Source organism: Haliaeetus leucocephalus, unplaced genomic scaffold (assembly GCF_000737465.1).
Source record: "Haliaeetus leucocephalus isolate CR32 unplaced genomic scaffold, Haliaeetus_leucocephalus-4.0 Scaffold830, whole genome shotgun sequence".
In the NCBI taxonomy this organism is placed as follows: Eukaryota; Metazoa; Chordata; class Aves; order Accipitriformes; family Accipitridae; genus Haliaeetus; species Haliaeetus leucocephalus.
The window spans coordinates 1,782,708-1,790,207 of NW_010973266.1; the positions used below are offsets into that span (position 1 = coordinate 1,782,708).

General features: G+C 41.5%; 1 protein-coding gene across 1 annotated transcript in view; it reads left to right on the plus strand.

Annotated features, from left to right (window-relative positions):
* EBF3 (early B-cell factor 3) overlaps nt 1-7,500 on the plus strand; it is a 119,586-nt gene that overhangs the window by 8,091 nt on the left and 103,995 nt on the right. The window lies entirely within an intron of this gene.

The window sequence follows — 7,500 nt, forward strand, 5'->3', positions numbered from 1 at the left end:
CGATGTTCATACGACACCGGTTTTGTGAAGAAGAGGGTTAGTCTGGTTTGAAGAAGGCTTGGATTTCAGTGGCTTGCAGTACAAAGTTATCTTTTGATCATGAACTTTGCTGTCCAGTGACTGAAAAATTAAACCTGGAAAACTCCCTGAGTTAAGCCTAAAGAAATATGCACCACCAGTGGAGAGCAATGCTAATGTTTAACTAGCTGAAATAGCTGTTTGCTTAGTGGAGAATGTGAGGTATCTGACAGAAGGGACATCTCTCTTATTAGTAATCAAATAGGGCTGACCAGTTGTTGCCATCACTCTGGGATTGTGTCAGGCAATTGAGAACAAGTTCACCACTTTATAGAACTCGAAGTACAAAAAATCAATATAATTATATTTGTCTTTAGTGTTTTAGCTATGGAAATCATATAGCGCTGGATTGTTGCCTTGCGAGCTGAATTTATTTCTGCTTTATTGGCTAAAAAATATTTGGAAGTGGAGGAATCTTGGCGGCGTAGTGAATGCAAGACAGCGCGTTACAGTTTTTATTATTGGATTATGAGCATGTTCATTGTTCAGAGTTTTCAAGATGTGTGTGACTTTTGCAGATGTAAATGGTGAATTGCATTAAAGTGTGACTACACCAGAACGCGATGAAAATTAACCGGGAATGAAAATTAGAATAATATTTTGCTATTATGTGCTCGGTCAGACTTTAATTTAGAGCTATGGTCAGAGCGATCATTTCGTGCCTATTGAACGTACAGTGAAAAGTGCACAAGTAGTTTATGTTTATAGTCCGTACGCACAATGAAACGCAGCACACATAACATTTTTCAGTGATTAGGGATTATAATGATATATACATAATAATGTCCTGGAATCACTGTGAGAGAATTTATATCGGTCCTGCGAAGGGTGGTGGTCCTGGCAAAACTGAAACAAGCTGTACAACATCAGTGCTTTTCTACCTTCCCCAAACTGTCGGGAGTATGTTATAATTTGATATTCCAGAAGCATGAGAAGATATAAAAAAATCAGAAAACATTTGGTTAATGGGTTTATCATGTTTATTTGAATAAGGAAGATTGAAACTCCATTTATGCCTAGCATAAATGCTTTAGAGATCTTAATTATTGATGAAAAATCTGCTGTGCTTCTAAATTTAAAGATATGACAATTTTATAGGAATTTTAATCACCTTCTACATTAGGAATTTGCAAGTTTTTTTTTTTTATGAGGGTGGCATGTATTTTAGCCTTCTGAAGAGAGTTGTCACTTATCATGTCAAAATGCTGGGAGAATTTGGTTGCGTACTGCATACGGCTCAGCAAGGAGGCCGGTACGACACTCTTCCTCGCAAGATGTGTTTTTGAAAAACTGTCGAATGCAATGTTTGCTGCGAGCAAATTGCAGCACATGTAGGAGGAAAGCACGGACGTGAAAGAGCTCGGTAAGAGCAATAGTGCCCTGAAACAACTGACGTGTACTTTAAATCGCCGATATTTATGCTTGCTCGACCCGTGTCTTAATAGTTTGTTACCTGCATTTGTTGTCGGTGTTGAATTTTGGGGCTGTGTTTCCTCTTGAGCATCACAGAACAACATTTCCCCATCAAATTTGTGGGTCAATTTACAGTTTCCCATAAGAAGTGTTACCGCTTGGTTAGTTGGCTTAAAAAAAGAATTATATACAATATGCTTCACTAGATCCTTTTGTCCTTTGGATACATTTAGCAGCTTTTGACCAGATAAGGCATATTTGTCCTCAGGATACGAACCAATAATTCAATCCTGAATTGAGATCTATGGCCACCCATTTGTTCCAGCCCACACTAGGAGTCTCTGTGATAGTCTGAATTGTTTATCGCACTAGGGAAAAAAAAAAAAAAAAAAAAAAAAAAAAAAAAAAAAAAACCCCCTTATGCACCTCAGGAATAATAATTCGTTAGCAATTAAGGTGTTTTAAATAGACTTATGTAATTATACATTTGAATCCTGCAGTGGGCTTTAAATGTAAAAACAAAACCAGAGGCCTTGGAAGCAGTTTTCTGTGTCGCATGCCTCTGTGACCTTTTAATTCACTGAGAATTTTTATTTACGTCGACTCGATGTTTCTCACGAAGCATGGCTGAGTGTATACACTTTTATTACTGTATACATTTAAGTATCTTCTGGCATATCGGGGCTATTCATACAGCACAGTAACTCACGTATTAAAGAACAAACCCACCATAAATTGCAGCGCAGTCAGTAAAAAGATGCCACAGAAAAAGTGTCCCTGGGAAATTAGATTGACCCAAAGAAAAGCAAATAAAAGAAAGGAAAAGGCCCATATTTTCTTTGCGGTGTTGCTGAAAAGGATGGGAGTATCATTTTCATAGTGGAATAATGTTTTCTGGGAAAACACAAAAGCAGATGTTCCTCATTAGGAACACCCATTGTCTACATATCACAACTATGAACAGATAAATCTCTCCTATTTCACCCATACATTCCAAGGGCTGTAAATGATTACAGGATGCCGCTGTAACTGCTAAACCAAAACCACACTCTGTGCTAAAATAATTCCTCGGTGCCACCACCATCTATCTCATCAGAAGGTATGGAAATTCCGGCCGAGACCCATCCTCTCGACTTTTCCTCTCCTTGCCGGGCTCGAGCGTACCCGAAGGCCGGGTGTCCAACTGTTGAGGACTGGCCGGAGCGCTGCGGGCCGGCCGGGGCGGTGGGCTCGCCTCCCCACCGAAGGACGGCGCGGCAGCCCGCCGGCGGAGCGGTGGCAGGGCTGGATGCGCTTGCGGAGCATCGCCGCTCGCGTGCTCTGCAGCGCGTTTCCAGATGGTACCATCACAGTCCTACTGCTAGTTGGCATCTCCGTGGGTAGTAAATACCCCCCTCCCCAATAAATCTGGCATTATTCTATAGAGTTTAGGAGACTTATCATTCCAAGTGTGTCCTACTTTCCTGTATGGAAGCCAGACATCTGTTTATCCCATTTCTTTCATACGGAGTTTGGAATAGCTTTAGTTTGGGGGAATAAAAAGTTTTGTCATATTTAACAGCTGTTACAAAATTTCAATCCCGTAGGCTCTTAAAATACTTTTCGACTGACCTCAGATTTTGTAGATAATTGACATTGCTGGTAGCCACCCCCCTTAACCTTTCCCTGGCTGTAATTTCAGATTATTTTCCCTAAACGAGTTGACTGTTCGCGCTAGGGTTGGGTTTGGTTTTTTTGGTTGGTTTTTTTTTGTTGTTTTTTTTTTTTTTACGCCGGCTTGCCGGTGCAGCGCTTTCATTCCTTCCTACTCCAAGTTTACACCTTCGGCGGGGCTGCGGCGCGGCGGCTGGAGGGCGATGGGGTTTTTTTTCGTCAGCAGCGTTTCCTTTCACTTCCCGTCACAAAGGTGAGAGCCGCTGACCTTTGCTGGCAGTCCCGGCCGCTGAATTATTCATGTGATTGACTTTTTGTCAGTGCACACAGTTGTGCTCTGGGACATTTTATTCATTTACCTCATTTAAAGCGCCTTTCTGCACCTGTTCAAGTATTAATATCATGTAATTTGGGCCTAATGCCGATTTTGCTGAACACTCATTATATTTTTTATTAGCTATATTTCCAAACGATTATGTATGATTATTACCAAGCCTTACAAACAGCAATGGGTTATTCCCTAGACCTTTACATCTTCTTGTCAGGTTGTTTTCAGAAGCAAGGAGGATAAACATTTGACCAGTCCCAATGTTTTTATTCCTACTCCATATCCAACCAGAGAACTTAAAGCTTTTTCCCTTATGGCTTTGCGAAAGCATGATTAAATCCAACTCTGCAGAAGCTGTACAAATGCCAGCATTTATAAGGTCAACGCTTTTGTTAAAAATGCTATGTAAATGAGGATCTGCAAAAAGGGACATTAAATAAAATTAAATTCATTGTCTTCTTTAATGTCATTTACATTTTGGCTAAGCCCTGGCCTGTCAAGGAGGATTTTTTAAATAATTTTAATTACACATCATTTAGGGATCCAAGGTTTTCTATTCAGTAGCATTTGGATAACCTGCAAAATGGTGACTGTTTATTAACTTCTTAAATGACAACTTGTCATTTCATCTGCATAATGCAATGAAAACAGACCACTTTGGTGTCATTTTTTTAAATTCTAATTTTTCCTTTAAGATCTGCACCCAACTACTAGAAGAATAGACCTTAAAATAGCTCAGCTGCTCTTTTGCTTTCATTGTCCTATTGGTGCTACCAAGTTCAGAGTATATTAAAAAATTACGACTTTCCTGGGTAACCAGTTCTTGAAAAAATTTCTAGCATCAGAAACCGGACATTGATTTTTTTTTTTTTTTTTTTTCCTTAAGAATGTGGTATATTGTAGATTAATGGGTATAGCTGCAAGGGATACGTTTGCAGACAGGGGCGGTCAGATTGGCGTTTGAAGCGCACAGGTAGGAACACCTATTAAAAAGCAAACCGCCAGTGCCAGGGCCGGGGAAGGAGAGGACGCAGCGCAGAGTGCACGTTGGTTTCTCAAACACACACGCGCGCAGGAAAGAAAATGGCAAATCAAAGTAATCCCTGTAATTCAGCAACACTGAGATCACTGATGCCCCAGAAACAGGACTTTGTATGTGCTTCCTTCTCGCTTTTTCTTTCTTTTCCTCGGGTCATCTAAGTCACGGCGTTTACATCGTTCCCTCTTAATCCCTACTCTTAATCGGTGCACAACCCGCAGCTAATGAAATTGTGGCAATACCTGGGTTGCTAGCGGAGCAATGTGCTCACGTACGGCTTCAAGACCATTGTTCTCAAGTAAATCCCAAATGTGCTCGATGAGACTCCTGCAGCACTTTTTTCCCTGTATAATACTTGATTATTTGTCTGAAGCCCAAAGCATTGCACGGCTATGGTAGGAGGGAATAATAAAATCGCGTGCTTTTGTGAGAAAGGAAAAGAGGGGGAAGGGATTTAAGCAAAGCTGTCAAAAACTATACTACAGGAGGTACCCTGATACAAACCATCCCGGGCTTCTGTTGCAGCCTTATCAGGTGAAAAGCAAAGATACTGCCAGAGCCTGTAATTTTGTTAGGATGCCTTTGATGAATTGGATTAGCTTATGGAAAAATCTTTCAAACTCAGAGTTCTGGTACGCGAGCTTCCAGGAAGTAAATAATTACTCTCAGACAGCAGATAATTAAAAAAAAAAGAAAAACAAACCCCAAACCAACCAACCTGTGAAACCGAGTGGTAGAAATGGGTTTAGTAAGGCTCCCTTTCTAACGCACAGATATTTCTTTGGGGGGGCCGGGGGTAGGAGCAGCCCTGGCGCAGCAGTGTTGGGTTACTCGCAGGGCCGGGGGAATGCTTTGCCGGGCTGGAGGAGGTGGAAATTCCAGGCTGGGAGGATGGAAATTGTCACCGGGGATGCCAGGGGGTGATTGACACGCGGGGCGAGGGGAAGGGGACGCGGGAGCTCAACCTGCGCTTGGCAGCCCCGCCGCGGCTCGCGCTCCAGGAAAATGAAACCCATTCACTCAGGTCAAGCTGCCAGCGGACAAGCTCCTCTTGTTTGTTTATCTTAACAGCAAATCTCGCAAAAATGTTTGTGGTCGAAACTGTATATAATACGACGTTATACTGGCATTATTAATACCCTATTAAAATAAAGATGTAACTGCGCTTTCGAAAAAAATCTGAAGCTGGGGAATTTTACAGGCTGAGGGGTACTCTGGATTTTACGAGATTCAGTGATTTGACTTTTCTGTTAACTGTTTTGGTTCGTTAACATTTTAAGCCGAAGAAAACTCGCTGGTTGCTTGGTGTATCAGGTCAGTTAAACAGAATATGGCTGGCTCAGTTCTAGGTCTTATTTTGTTATTGAACAAACTCTCCTTATTTCTCAAAGGTGGAAAAAATCCAGAGTGTAAATAGCATTTGTTAGGTAGAAAGGGAAGGTATTTGTTCTGCAGGGTTTGGAGATTCTGGTATGTCAAGGCTGGAGGCAAATTAAAAAAAAAAAAGAAGAAAAAAAAAAGGAAAAAAAATATCTGTGATACTTCAACAAAAGTTTCACAGCCAGAAAATTATACAGAGCCCATCATCGCATGGCGGCGGTGCCAGAAGTGCAGGGAGTAAACTGCAGCATCTGAACGCAGCGGTAAGGATAGTGTTGTGTTTTCCCAATAATTCACTAGGAAATGAGTTTAACATGTGTGGAAAGGAAGGGGCTTACATTTGTGTTGTTGTAAGACATGTAGCATAGGCCCAGCTAGCGGAAGGAGTCGGCTCCAGCTTGTCTCTCGTGAAAGACGAAACACGGTTACACATCTGGTGAGAAAGAGCAGTTCATTTGCCCAGACAGCTCGCTCCGCGCTGCCGCTGAAAGGAGCTATTTTGACAGAAACAAAGCCATGGGGGCTGGGGCAAGCGATTAGCGGGATTCTGCTCACTAAAAACTCCTTGGCCTTAATGATAAAGAAATAGTAGGAAAGGAAATAAAGAAACCTGGCCTAATCCTCCAGCAGTGTTTAAGGAGGCTTTTAGAAAGTAGGAATACAAACAAGGACTTCCACGTAAAACTCCCACTGCACGTTGTAAAAGTTTCTAAAAAAAATAATTAAAGAATATCGGAACAAAAATTAACCCCAAAGCTGGAGGAGTTATTAAAAAGCAAAGGTCCAGCCTCACTTTTGGGATAAATTCATTTTACCATGACACGTGCACTAGGAGAAGTTAATTTGACAGTATGTAAGAATGTGGTGCTCTCATTTAAAAGGTGAATTCGCTACTGAAAATCTTAAACAAACGCTTGGTTTGCTTCCCGGACCTGTGGCTGCGCAGAACATTCAGTTTAGTTATAAAGCAAACAACAAGACCTATCAAAAACCCCAATCTAAAAAAAAAAAAAAGAAAATCACAATCCTCTAGTTTGAGTGAGGTTATTAATGCACAAAGGATAGATGCGAGTGCCCTTTCTTTTGAATAACAACCAATAAAATTGCATTGGTCTTGGTATTGTGTGGATTGTCAGGAATGCTCTTTACCAATCCAAATTTGATTAGGATTTCCTCTTTATGTTTGCGCAGTTCTTCTGCGGTTCACGAGATGCTGGTGGGCAGCGAGCTTCCTTCAGCTAATCCAAACAGGGTTATTAAGCTATATAGGTATCTGTCGTGGGTAACTGAAAAGCGAACTTAAGACGGGCTCTGTCCCGTTGGAAACAAGTAGTTGCTGAGAGTAGCCGAAGGAATAAAGAGAAGTGGGGAGTGATTTCGTAGCTCTCACCCAGCCCCCCGCTATTTCCTAGGGCGGGTAATGGCTGGACGTTTGATGGTCACTGGGCTTCGTATGGGTGAGGGAGAGTCAGTGGTAGGAAAACGCACCGACAAAACTTTGTTTCTTTCCACTGGAGATTGACTTTAGACCTGGGAAGATGTTCTGACTTGGGTATTGCCTGATCTCTGTGAAAAAAGCCATAAATAATTCTAGAGATATTTTTTTTCC